At 40.7% G+C, this 13,635-nt stretch overlaps 1 protein-coding gene across 2 annotated transcripts in view; it reads right to left on the reverse strand.

Annotated features, from left to right (window-relative positions):
- Positions 1-13,635, reverse strand: part of COLEC11 (collectin subfamily member 11) — a 68,266-nt gene that overhangs the window by 20,082 nt on the left and 34,549 nt on the right. The gene's annotated exons all lie outside the window — the stretch shown is intronic.

The raw sequence follows: 13,635 nt of genomic DNA on the forward strand, positions 1-13,635 counted from the left end.
CTTTTCCACTTGTGCTCTAACTTCATAGCACATGACAGACTCAAAATGGTTCCTATTTCTTATTGCAAAGGGAGACTTATCACATCCTTCCTGTTAGAAGCAAGAAAGAAATATTTCTTTGATTATTTCACTGGTGAATGTTTGGGGCAGAGTATAGGATGTACCAAAAGAGACTCCCATGCCAATGGTGAACGGCATTAAAAATTAGACTTTACCTAGAAACAAGTATAGAAAAAAGCTTAATGTTAATGCATTTAGAAAAAGCCCTTCAGTGTCTTGGATGGAGTCTTTATAGATAGAAATATACAGGATGAGAAGGTGTAGAGGAGTTACAATATGTATTCAAATGTAGGGATTGCTCATATTAATGAATTTACAGATCCATCAAATCATTGGAGTTTTCTTTGTCCAAAATGATAGAAGGCTCTTTTTGCTTTCAGGAAAGAAATGCTATACTTCACCAGGGATAGGGAAAAGGGTAACATATCAGCTCTGTCAACCCACTTTCCTGCCAAATATCTATCTATCCTTTCTCCCCTCTTCTTCTCTTTCTCCACAGAGGACTAACTACAAGAAGTAGCTCACTGACATCTGCTTTTACTCTTACACAATCAAGAGTGCTAGATTTAGGATCAGGAGACCTGGGTTCAAATCTCCACTCTGACACTCACTAGCTTTATGACTGTGGGCAACTTAACCAACAGCTCTGGATCTCAGGTTACAAATGTGTAAATAGGGGATAATGATACTTAAACTAAACACTCCATCAGGCTGTTTTGAGGAAAGTGATTTGGCAACTATGAACAGTTTTTACACCTCCAGACCAGACATATATACAGATGCGTATGTCCGCACTCACATACATCCATATAAATTCATACAAATTCACGAGCCTAAGCAGGCATACGCATTCACTACAAGTGGCCAGCCTAAAAGGGTGAAAGTCAGAGTGCACTAGAAGAATATCCTTATGCAAATTAAGTAGAACCAGGAAAACAATACATACATGAATATAATGATGTAAGTGGAAAGAACCACAACAAAACAATTTAAACTGACTGTTGAAGAATTATAATGACCAAGTCTGACCCTGAGAAAGAGATGTTTCTGCACTTAACCCACTTCTTTGCAGAGGTGGGGGGCTATGGTGTGGAACACTACATATAATATCGAACTTTTTTATTGTGTTGGTTAGTTTCACTGAACTTTTTTTTTCCTCTTCTCAATTTTTTGGTATAAAGGCTCACTCTTGGAGTGCAAGGTAGGGGGAGAGATACGTTGGGAAATGTTAGTGATGTAAAAACAGAATATGTCCAGAAGAAAATTAGGGATACAGAGTGGACCTATGATTCCTTTATATAACAGCCTCCCAGGGAAGAATTTCAATGAAGGTTGGCACATTCTTTACAACTAAGAGAATTGAAGTAAATTGTAACTGCATCTCTTTTGGCCAACAACTTTGAGGGTCTTTCCCTTCCAGTTTGATTTTTTTTATTATTATTAAAGGGGCCATCCCTCGACTTACTTCTTAAAGAGGCCTATTCACTGAATGGGCGTTGCCACACTCAAAGTGAGAACCTGGAAAGACCTTAGTTAAAAGGGACAGGGTCTCCCACTGCATCCTGGGCCATCTTCAATTGTCCTGATCTGTATCTGGTCACTGGATCCAGATGGCTCTGGAGGAAAAAAATGAGGCTGGGACTTTGCACAGCCTTTCCCCACTCAAATCAAAGTCAATTGCAAGTCATGTTATTACCTCCCTGATGTCATGATCCTCTTCAAAAAAGAAGGACAAACCACAACCACAATCTTCCATTATTTCTTGAAGTATGTCCAAATTCATGTTCATTGTTTCTATGACACTATCTATCCCTCTTATCCTCTGCCATCCCCTTTTCCTTTTTGCCTTCAATCTTTCCTAATATCAGGGTCTTTTCCAATGAGTCCTGTCTTCTCACTATGTGGCCAAAGTATTTAAGCTTCAGCTTCAGTATTTGACCTTCCAGTGAATAGCCTGAATTAATTTCTTTAAGTATTGACTTATTTGATCTTGCTGTCCAAAGGACTCTCAAGAGTCTTCTCCAACATAATTCAAAAGCATCAATTCTCCAGCCCTCAGCTTTCCCTATAGTCCAAATCTCACAGCCATGCATTGCTGCTGGAAAAACCATAGCTTTGACTATACAGACCTTTGTCAGCAAAGTGATGGCTCTGCTTTTTACTATGCTGTCCAGATTTGCCTTAGCTTTCCTTCCAAGTAGCCAGCATCTTTCAATTTCATGGCCGCAGTCACTGTCTACAGTGATCTTTGTGCCCAAGACTATAAAATCTGACACGGCTTCCATTTCTTCTCCCTCTATTTGCCAAGAAGTGATGGGACCAATTGGCAAGATTTTAGTTGTTGTTTTTTTTTTAATGTTAAGCTTCAAAGCAGCTTTGACACTCTCCTCTTTCACCCTCATCAAGAGGCTTCTTAATTCTTTACTTTCTATCACTCTCTCTCCATGGTACTCTGTGTGAAACAGGAAAGGATTCAGAGTTCCCCAGGACATGACCCCCACTAGGATATTAATGTAATTTATATTATTGATATTTATAGATAATGATAATTAAAGAATCTCTCATTTAGTTGGCATGGGTACTCTCTCCAACACAGCCCTTATAAGTTTTCCTAGGAGGTGACCTTCATTGGTTACGATGGCTGAAAAATATTTTATCCTATGGCCAAGCTAGTTCTCCAAAACTGACTGGTCCTTTGACAAAAGATGCACACCAATTGATAGACCCATGCTTGAAGCCTTCTTGCTTTTTAGAACCCTGCCAGAACTCATACTATGCTGGCATGGTCTTCAATAATCCAGGCTTACCTCCATGCCACCATGAGGCATCCCTGGTGGTCTGTAGAAATAATAATAACCATCAACAACAAATCGGATTTCTAGAGCATTTTAAGGTTTACTAAGCACTTTCCTAACAATAACTCTATGAGGTAGGTCATAAAAATATGATTATCTCTATTTTTACAGAAAGAAAACAAGTGAGGCACAGAAAGTTTACATGAATTGCCTAAGGTAACACAGCTAATTGGTATCATAGTCAGCATTTGACTCATGTTCTCTAGTTCCAAATCCAGCGTTCTTTCCATGATACCACAATGCTTCGGGGTAATAAGAACACCAACATTAAGAACTAAGGTTCCTACCAACCAAAAGTTTCAAACTATTTGGTGTTGAGGCATCAGGTCCCTTAAAATGAGAGGTTGGTAGGCTCTGCTATTAACACTTAACATTTAACAGTTCTGCATCTTTAAACAAATAAAGGAGTTGGATCTCTGTTCTCTTCCAGTTATGAGTCCTATGATACTGCCCACTTCACAGGGAAATTTTGAGGAAAGTCCTTTACAAGTTTCCATCTACCCTACAGCTGAACCCTCCCAGGTGTTCTTTCCCTCTATTAGAATGTGAGCTCCTTGAGAGCCAGACCATCTTGCCTCACTATATGTATCCCTCAGTGTTCAGCACAATGCTTGGCACATGGTAAACACCCAATAAATGCCTTTTTATTCATTTGTTTATAAGCCTCAAAGTGATATAAAAGTGTGACTTTTAAATTATGATTATTAGCTCAGAGATAAGGCCATCTATAGAGAAGATGAAGGAACAACTGTACAAAGTAGCCAAAGGGAAGAAGATGTCAGAAAAAGGCAAAATGCAACTCCAAAAGCTCTTGTTCTCACAGCCAAGTAACAGCAAAGAGGAACGGAGCTTGTTCAGTTCAATTTAACAAGCTAGGTAACACGAGACATCTAGGTGGTGGAATGAGTGCTACAAAACCAGATAAAAATATAATTGGGAAATGTTTAATAAAAATAAATGAAAATTCAATACAACATAGATAATGTTAAGTTGTGGTTTCCTAAGGCAATATGTCACCCACAGGAGTCCATGTCCATTTGAGTTTGACACCACTGGTATGGTGGATATGGATAGAGTTCTAGGCTTGGAGTCAAACTAGAATTTAAATCCTGCCTCGGGAGTTTACTAAGTCAAATGTCTTGCCTTAATTTACTCCCTGTAAATTAGGGATAATTAGAACCCCTCCCTCACAGATTCTTGGGAGAATAACACATGCAAAGTGACTTGTAAACCTTATAGTACTACAAATTAATTATTATTAATATTTAAACATATACTATATGCTTTAGGGGAAACAAAGGCAAAAATGAAAAGGCTCCTGCCCTCAAGAAGCTTACATTCTGCCACAAATACACAAGTGTATAGTCTATATGTAGGTGCCACTGGCAACACCAAACCTCCTCCTCCTTCGCTCCTTTCCACCCCCGACCAAAGTCATCTTCCCCATATGCCGTACCCAAAGCTTGGCTCAACCTAAATAGACTCTAATAAACAGGCTACTTTTATCTACTTTTTGCTATGACACAGACTGCCTCATTATGTTTAGTTCCTCTAAGAGAAAAACATCATGGCAACAACGGAGAAGAGAAATAAGAGGGGGGTGAGGAGAGACGGTTACCAAAATAAAGCAAAGTGCACAGACTGAATTAGTAATGCTACATGGATAAAGAAATAATGGGGCCGACATCGCTGCGAAGCACCGTGTCACAGTGAAAGATGACAGAAATTAGTTTTTATGGAGCAAACCCTTAAGAGGATGGCACCTATTTCGTAAAGCGTGATTAAAAGGAAAATGATTTTGTTAGCTGCAAAGGGGGAAGAGTGGGAGTTGAAGAGAAGGCTTGATTATAGTATTTTGCTCAAAGACTCTGGCTGCTTGACCAGACTTCTGCATGGAAATTAATTCTACCTGGGGTGTAGCCTGTGTAACACAGCCATGCCAAGGCTGGCTCACTCATGACAAAGGCCAGAGAGATAATGTGTTCTTTCGGCCATTTCTGAAAGGGTTGATTTTTCCCCTGCCTTTTCATAATCCTTGTGGCTCTGATCTAAAACCTACCCAAATTCTCTCCATCCTGAAAAGCTACAGGGTCCAAAACTAGAACCACAATACTAGATATTGAATTCAATAAGCATTTATTATTCCTTAGGAGGGAAAGGCATAACAACCAGACCTGTGATTTCTTAAATTTAGTAAATACCCAAGAGAAGAAACTCCCCCTACTAATGCAGATCAAACTTTGAAGTCTATAGTCTAATAAGCACTAGTAGTATGGGTGAAGAGGTCCTGTGCTAGGGACTGGGGATACATAAGTTTTAAAAAGCAACACAATCCCTGCCCTCAAAGAGCTTACAGTCTAACAGGGAAGGCTATAAAATATACACAAATAAGCAATACGCAATACAAGACGACATGGGATAAGGACAAGAGATAGCTAAAATGGTACTGTAGAAAATTTTGAGAAGGGCAAGATCAGTTTAAACAAGAGGGATTGGGGAAAATTTCAGTGAGGAGATGGTAACCAACCTGGTCCTTGAAAGATTTCAGTGGGTGGCAAAAAAGGAATTACATCCCTGGCACAGAAGACAGCTTTGTGGATGCGGTTGAATAAGACTTCCAGTTGGATAAGTATTCCAGTTTGGGTGAAAGGTAAAATATGTGAAAGACAAGAAATTGTGTGAAATAAAGCTAGAATGGGAGCTTGGAGCTGGACTGTGGAAAGCCTTAAATGCCAAGCTAAGGAGCTTGTATTTTTATCTCTTCATCAACAGGGAGTCACTAAGGGTTCCTGAGCAGAGGAGTGACCAGGGTAGGCCTATCCTTTAAATTTTAAATCTCACTCTCATTTTTTAAACCACCTACTATCCTATACCCTGATATCCTTCCTAACACCATGAGTTAATCTACTATTCAGGTGGTGATTCACTATAATGACAGAAGGCTTCTACTAAGCAGGGAAGTTTGGGGGAATCCCTACATAGTTATGATGGATTGTCCTGATTAGTACACAAGAACCCCACTGTTATGGAATTATAGAATTCATCAAACTGGGAAGAATCCTTAGCAATTATATAGTCCAACCACTCCCATCTTAATGGAAGAATAAACTGAGGCCCAGAAAGATTAGGTGACTTGGCCAAAGTCACACACCTAGTGTGTAGCATAGCTAGGGCACGCATACAAGTGACTTTGGGTCCATAACTCCGTGCCACATCAGGGGCCTTGCAGTAGATCCACGTGGGAGGTGCTTCTGTCATAATGAAACCCCTCTGGAACATTCAATAATAAACCTCTTGAGATGGTGTCCAAGATCCATCTACACTGTACTGAATTCTGCCTCCAAGGAGGTCATGTTATGGTGACAGCCCCACTGATCTCCTAGGATGTGCATATAAGCACATACCCTCAGAATTTTACTTTCCATTTATAGAGGGTAGAATGAGCGTTAAGATGACTCTTAGAAATCGTATAATCCAACCCCCTCCTTGATGAAGGAACTGATTACCTGCCATAATGGAATACAATTTAGTCCTGATAAGGAACTCTATCTGGAAGGAGAATTTGCTACTTGCTAGGAAAATTCCAACTGGAAATGATGGCAAAGAGCAAGCTTAGCCTCTCTCCAAGCCACGTAACCTTTGGGAGGATTTGGCCTGTGGAGAGGATGAGCCATTTCCAGAAATTTGACCTCAAGGGGGAACAGAAGCTGCAATGACCCTTACAGAAAGGAATTCACAAGTAGATGCAGTTAGATGCCTTTCTCTCTTCTCTCCAGCTCTTAGCTGCCTCTTCCTCTGTGAAAGAAGAGGCCTGAGAGCAAAGACAGACAAGTAGACAGAGGGATAATTAGACCCTGGAGGGGATTCACTCCAGAAGAAACACCTGGGATGATGAATATAATTGGGCCTTTTTTTCCACATAAATTTTCCCACCTTAGCTGAGAGATTAATTAATGATTCATTTCATCAGCTGAAGGATTCAGTGAGAGTCTAGGACACATCCTGCTGTTGTAAATAAGTTATAACCTGAAAAGGAGTTGAAAGCTTTTGGCTGTTAGCCCATCTCAGAGATTTCAGAGTGAAATAAACGCTAGAACTAATTTGGGGAGGTTGCTCATATTTGTGTGTTTATTTCTTGTTCTTGATTATTTGCCAATCAATCAAGAAATATTTATTGAGAGCTTTTCACAAGGCACCGTAGGGGGATAAAAGCTGTAGAAAGCAGTGATCATAGGATTTAGAGCTAACAGAGGGCTTAGAGATCCTCTAATCCAATGTCTTTAACATTTTTTGTGTCATGGACAGCCTGATGAAGTCTATGGGTGGACCCCTTCTCAAAATAATGTCTTTAAATAATTGAAGGAAATGCTAAATTTGAGTTAGAGGTAAGTGAAAATAAAGATGTGATTTTTTTCCCCCACCCAAGTCCATCTGATATCCATCCATGAACTTTTAGGTCTGAACTCCAGATTTAAGAACCTTGATCTAATTTATCCCTCTCATTTTTGAGGTAAGGCAACTGAGACCCAGAGAAGACAAGGGACTGGCCCAAGGTCTCACAAGAAGTTAGTGACCAAATCAATACTGGAGACTCCTGGCTCCAAGTCAAAATTTACACTACACTGCACCGCCTCAGACACCTACTAGCTGTATGACCCTGGACAAGTCACTTAACCCTGTTTGCCTCCATTTCCTTGTCTATAAAATGAGCTGGAAAAGGAAATAGCAAACCACTCCATTATCTTTGCTAAGAAAATCCCAAAAGGGGTCATAAAGAGTCAGACATGCCTGAAAAATGACTAAGCAACAAAATGCACCACCCCAAGAGGCTGGCAATCCAGGTGGAACACAAGGGCCTAAAAAAAACCCAAAAATAACTAAATAAATAATAGTCAAGAGTCAATTCAATACAAGAGACGTCAAAAAGGCAGGATGTGATTAATCACAAGGTGGGAGCACTGGCTATGAGTTCACTGTGAACTAATCTGAGCAGTCTTCATGGAAGAGGCAAGACGTGTGCTTTTGTACAAAAACACCCAAATGGCTTTAACATAAAGAATATTGTACCTTACTGTGCTCATCTGTGATCATCTGTGATCAGAGATATATCCTGAACTGAAGATGGATTTATTCTTTTTAGAAACCACAACATCCATGGTACTATTTCAACATGTTATGGATGGTGTCAACTTTATAAGTCTATGATTAGGTGGCAAATTCTTTCACTGTAAACTAGTTATTTGCAAGCACAAGATTGTTGGCCTATGAAAGACCGAGTTGTTGAAAGACCAAAGTAATCTAAGTGCTGGAACAGAAGTCAGGACCTGGGTGCAAATCCAAGCTCTGCTACCTTCAACCTAGGTAACCACTGACATGTCATTGACCCTCTCTAGGCCTCAGTTTCTTCATCTACGACATGACCGGGTTGGACTAGATAAGCTCTGAGGTCCCTGCCAGCTTTAAAGCTTTGATGTTGTAATCTTGTGACCTTTCATTACTTCAGTATCCTCGGTTATATTTCTGAAAAAGATTGAAGTACTGAAATGTCAGATCATACGTGAATGTGCCTCTGTCATATTTGAGTCTTGCTGACATTTATATAATGATGAAAGGTTTAGGAAGTACTTAAATTCAACCTTCACCATGATAGATACTCTGGGTATTACTGTACCCATTTTACAAAGGCTTCTCAGAGGCTCAGAGAGGTTAAATTACTGACCCACGGACACACAGCTAGTATCAGAGGTGAGATTTGAACTCATGTGTTTCGTGATTCCCAATTGAATGTTTTTCCTGATATATTACACAGTCTTATCTTTTGTTCCCCTGACCAGTCTCCAAGGGTGACTTTGACACAAAGATAATGAAGACCATGGATAGCTGGATATAGGCCATATATCGCCAATGGTCAGCTTGGAGTGCTAGACTTGAATTTTGGAAGACCTAGATTCAAATCCCACCTCAGACACTTCTGGGGAAGTGCTTCTGAGTAAGTCACTTCACCTCTCTCTGTTTCAGTATTCTCATCCACCAAAAGAGGGTAACAATACCTTCAATTCTAATTTCCTGGAATGCTTGAGATTGCTAGAGCCAAGCAGTGAATGGGATAAAGAAGCTTTACTGACAGTAAAGACTTCAAGTGGTTGTTATATGGATGGAGACATTGGCAATCTTGACATATTTAACAGAGTGGGATCAGACGGGTGGTGACAACCAGTCTGGAGATCTATCAGGTAAAGTTTCCATATCCACCTTGCCCTGAGTTCATGAGTTCCCTCCACAAATTAAGAGATCCAGTCTGACAAAGTGTGATGGTCTAACAAGCTGATTTCAGACACTGGTCCTGTAGGCTGAGTGTTTTCAGCCAAGTCAAGCTTAGCTTCCTTCCTTCCAGTCTCTGGCCAAGCAGTGGGGGGCCCTGATCTCTCAGGTTTGATTCTCAGTAGAGGAGAAAGGCAGGCTTAGAACTGAGACAAGATTCTCTGCTGCTAGTGAATCCATTCATTCCGCTCCTGCGGCCTCTAGCTGGCAAATCGAGCAGGTCTCTGACTGGATAGGGTAGAGTTCAAATGACTGGCAAGGAGAGATAACAATATGATTGAGGATGGATTGTTTTTTTGGAAATAGTGAGACATAAATGGACACCCAACTCTCTCCTGCTGCTTTCCAGCCTTTATTAGAATAAGAATAAAGTCCCTGTTTTCAGCCAATGCTGTGTGAGGAATAAAGAACCAGGCTTAAAAAGTGCTTTTGCAAATATGTCTTTCTAAAAGTGTGTCATACTGACTTTCTAGACTCACTGTCATGCAAATTGCAATGGAGATGAAAGGGGGACCTGCCCCCACGTTCTTGTAGTGCAGGAAACCTGGGACACCCCTGTACTGGGAAGCTGGCAGGTCACTGTGAACTGGGTGGCAGGATTGCTGGGGTTTATAATGGGCACATGATAAATCTTCATTAAAAATTGCTGAGGAAGCTGATTTCCAAGTGCCTCTTTTTGCCCCATCTCCACTTTAAAGGGCTGTATGATATCTTCATTAAAATTAATAAGAATTACATTCCTGCTGTGAGTTACTCAAGCTCCTTGTGTGTGTCTAGAGGACAAATGTAAGGCTTTCTCCACTTCTCATTAATGTAATGGAATGTGAGAATAGTGATATTAGATTAGCTCACTGCACTCTAGGGTGTCGGAGCCATGGAGTGGTTTAAAACTTAAAGGGCCAGGATGGAAGTAATTGTGTCTAGTGCATTTTCAAATCTCCTTGTAGAAAGATGCAGTAAGGGTGCTGTCTTCGGATGCTTTGTCCCATTTGGAGTTGGGAGAAGAAAGAGGACATCTTAAGGAGAAAGAACAGGAGGCTTCTCAATCCTCTTCCCCAGAATCTTTGCTTCCAAAACTACATGAACATTTCTGCCCAAAGAGCAATTTTCCCTTAGAAAGTTCTTGCAATTCTGGTTGAACCAATTATTTCCAAGACCATTTTTTAAAAACAAGACCTGTGAGCTCCTGGTGAGAAAACTCCCTTTATTGATGTGGGTTAGCATCTGCTCTGCAATTTCTAGTCTTCCCGAGTTTCCTGGGAGGTTTAGTGACTTGCTGGTAAATGCCAGAAGTGGGACTTGAACTCTGATCTTCTGGATTCTAAAGCTGGTTCTCTAGCCACTGTACTACACTGCCTCTGCCTGATGCTGTTTCATCATCACAGATACATCATCCAGAGCTTTAGTCTGGCCTGTGAGGGACAATACTATCTATTTCTAGGAGTCAGAGGAACAGAAAGGATAGGGATATGATGATGTTGCTGTGAGCAGCTGATAGTAGGAAGGCATCACTTGCAAATAATTAATGAGAGGCTACAGGCTATAGTGGATAGAGTGCCGGCCTAGAGCCAGGAAGACCTGGGTTCAGATGTTACCCCTGAAACTTAATAGCCGTGGACAACTTAGTTCATTTCTCTGAGCCTCAGATTCTTCATTTGGGAAATAAGTGGGCTGGACTAAATAGCCTCTGATCCCTTCTAGCTTTAAATCTATGATCCTATAATAACCATAGCTAACATTTACACAATGCTTTACAGTTTACAGGGTCAGCTAGGTGGCACAATGGATAAAGTACTGGACCCGGAGTCAGGAAGACCTGAGTTCAAATCTAACTTCAGACCCTTACTAGCTGTGTGACCCTTGGCAAGTCATTTTACCCTGTTTGCCTCAGTTAAGCTAGAAAAGGAAATGGTAAACCACTTTAGTATCTTGGCCAAGAAAACCCCAAATGAAGTCATGAAGGGTCAAACAACAACAATAAATTAAGGTTTACAAAGTGCTTTACATACATCATCTCTACCATTTGATTGCCACAACAATCCTGTGACGTAAGTACGGAAGGTATTGTTAAGAAATTAAGAGGATTTTCTCAGTTTCCTAATTAATAAAGTAGGAGTATTAATGGGTAAAGGGAGAGGCATCTTGGCATAGGGGATAGAACGTTGGATTTGGAGTCAGGAAGACTCAAGTTTAAATCCTATCTCAGACACTAGCTGTTTGACTCTGAGATAGTAACTTAACTTGCCTCAGCCTCATCTGTGAAGTGGGAATAGTAAAAGCACACACACACACACACACACACACATACATGGATGTTAAGAGGATCAAATAAGACAATATACGTAATGGGTTTTGCAAACCCTACAGTACTATATAAATGTTAGCATTTGACATTATTATTAGTAATTTTTACTGCTACAATATTTGTACTCCCTACCTGGTAGCGTTGTTGCAGGAAGACAGGTTTGTCAACCCTTAAGGACTATAGAAATTGGACTTGTTAGTAGTAGTCACCACAAAATAAGTGGAGAGCCCTAAAATGAATCCATTTTCTCCTTTCTACTGAGAGCTTTTTCCTGGCTGAGGTGGAGAGCTGCCTTGTCTCAAGTGGCCTTCCTGAGGAACCCTAACCGGAGAACAGACTCTTCAGAAACACTTGGCTCTGCTTCTGAATCCAACCCCAAATCCCAATTTGGCCTTTCCCAGTGGAAATAAGCTCCCTGGCTTCATCTTTGATGTGTTTTGCACACCATGAACTGGAATAATAATCATTCCCTACTGTGGGCAGTCGCTATTGGGAGAGAGAATTGTTTGCTAAGCATCAGATATCTGTGATTATGTCTAATCCCACTAGAAAACAGATGCATGTGATTGTCCGCAATTGTCTGAAAACACATCCATCCACACACTGGTGAATCTGTCAAGTCAGGAACAAGTTTTTCAGCAGAAAAAAAAAAAAGACAAGTGCTCCAAGAACAATGAGCCTGCAGTAATCTTACTCCACATCCCAGCTTTAGGGTTTATTAACTGTGTATCCCTGGGCAAGTCACCTGACCTCTCTGAGCCTCAGTTTCTTCGCTTGTAAAACAGTAATAACAGTGACCATACCAATGACCTCACAAAGCTATTGTGAACTTCAACTGGGAAAATGTTTGGAAAAACCCTCTTTGAAACAATAATATAAACTCGAGATGATTTTTACATTAATTAAGTTGAAACAAAAGGAGACTAGATTCCCAGTGTTGTAGTGGAAGGATTACTGGCCTTGGGGTCAGAACACTTGAGTTTTAGATTCTATTTTTGCTAAGGAAAAGGGGGAGAAAGAAAAAGGGGAGAAGGAAGAAAAGGAAGAGGAAGAAAAAGAGAACAAGGAGGAAGAGGAAGAAGAGAAAAAAGAGGAAGAGGAGGAAAAGGGGGAGGAAGAAGAGAAAGAGGAGGAGGAAAAGGAGGCTGAAGAAGAGGAAGAAAAGGGAAAGGAGGAGAAAAAAGAGAAGGAGGAAGAGAGGAAGAGGAAAAGAAGAAGAGGAGGAAAAAAAGGAGGAGAAGCATTTAAGTGTTTACTATCTGGTGCTAGGCACTATGCTAAGCACTAGGTGTTCACAATTCAATGGAGGAGGCAACATGCAAACAACTAGGTACAAACAAGCTACATACAGTATAAATTAGAGGTAATCAAAGGGGGAATGCACTCGCATTAAGGGGGACCTGGAAAGGCTTCTTGCAGAAGGTAAGATTTTAGTTGAAACTTGAAGAAAGCCATGAGACAGAGATGAAGAGGGAAAGCACTCTAGGCACTCTAGGGGGTGAGGTACTGAAAATGGATAAATTTGGGAGATGGAGGTCTTATGCAAGGAACAGGAAGGATTGTAGGGTACTTGAAGCTAAGTAAAGTATAAGACTGAAAAGGGAAGGGAAAGAGAATAGGCATTCATACAGTACCTACTACATGCCAGGCACTGCACTAAATATTTTACAATTATTATGTCATTGGTCCTCACAACAACCTTGTGAGGAAGGTGCTGTTATTATCCCTGTTTTACAGGTGAGAAAACTGAGGTAAATTTCTGTCCACTTTACTAGAAAGAGCCAGGTTTATGGAGGGTTTTAAATGTCAAACAGAGGATTTTATATATTATCCTAGAGGTAATAGGGAACTACTAGAGTTTACTGAATGGGGGGTGGGGAGGGGTGATATGGTTAGACCTGTACTTTAAGAAGATCACTTTGGCACCTGAGTGCCAGGTGGATTGGAGTGGGGAGAGACTTCAAGCAAGGAGATGAACCAGAAGGTTATTTCAATAGTTTAGATGTGAGATAATAAGGGCCTGTACCAGGGTAGTGGCAGTATCAGAGAAGAGCAGGGGACAACTTATTAGTTGTATGGCCCTGAGCAAGTCAC

The sequence above is a fragment of the Trichosurus vulpecula genome, chromosome 3, assembly GCF_011100635.1.
Source record: "Trichosurus vulpecula isolate mTriVul1 chromosome 3, mTriVul1.pri, whole genome shotgun sequence".
Classification (NCBI taxonomy): Eukaryota; Metazoa; Chordata; class Mammalia; order Diprotodontia; family Phalangeridae; genus Trichosurus; species Trichosurus vulpecula.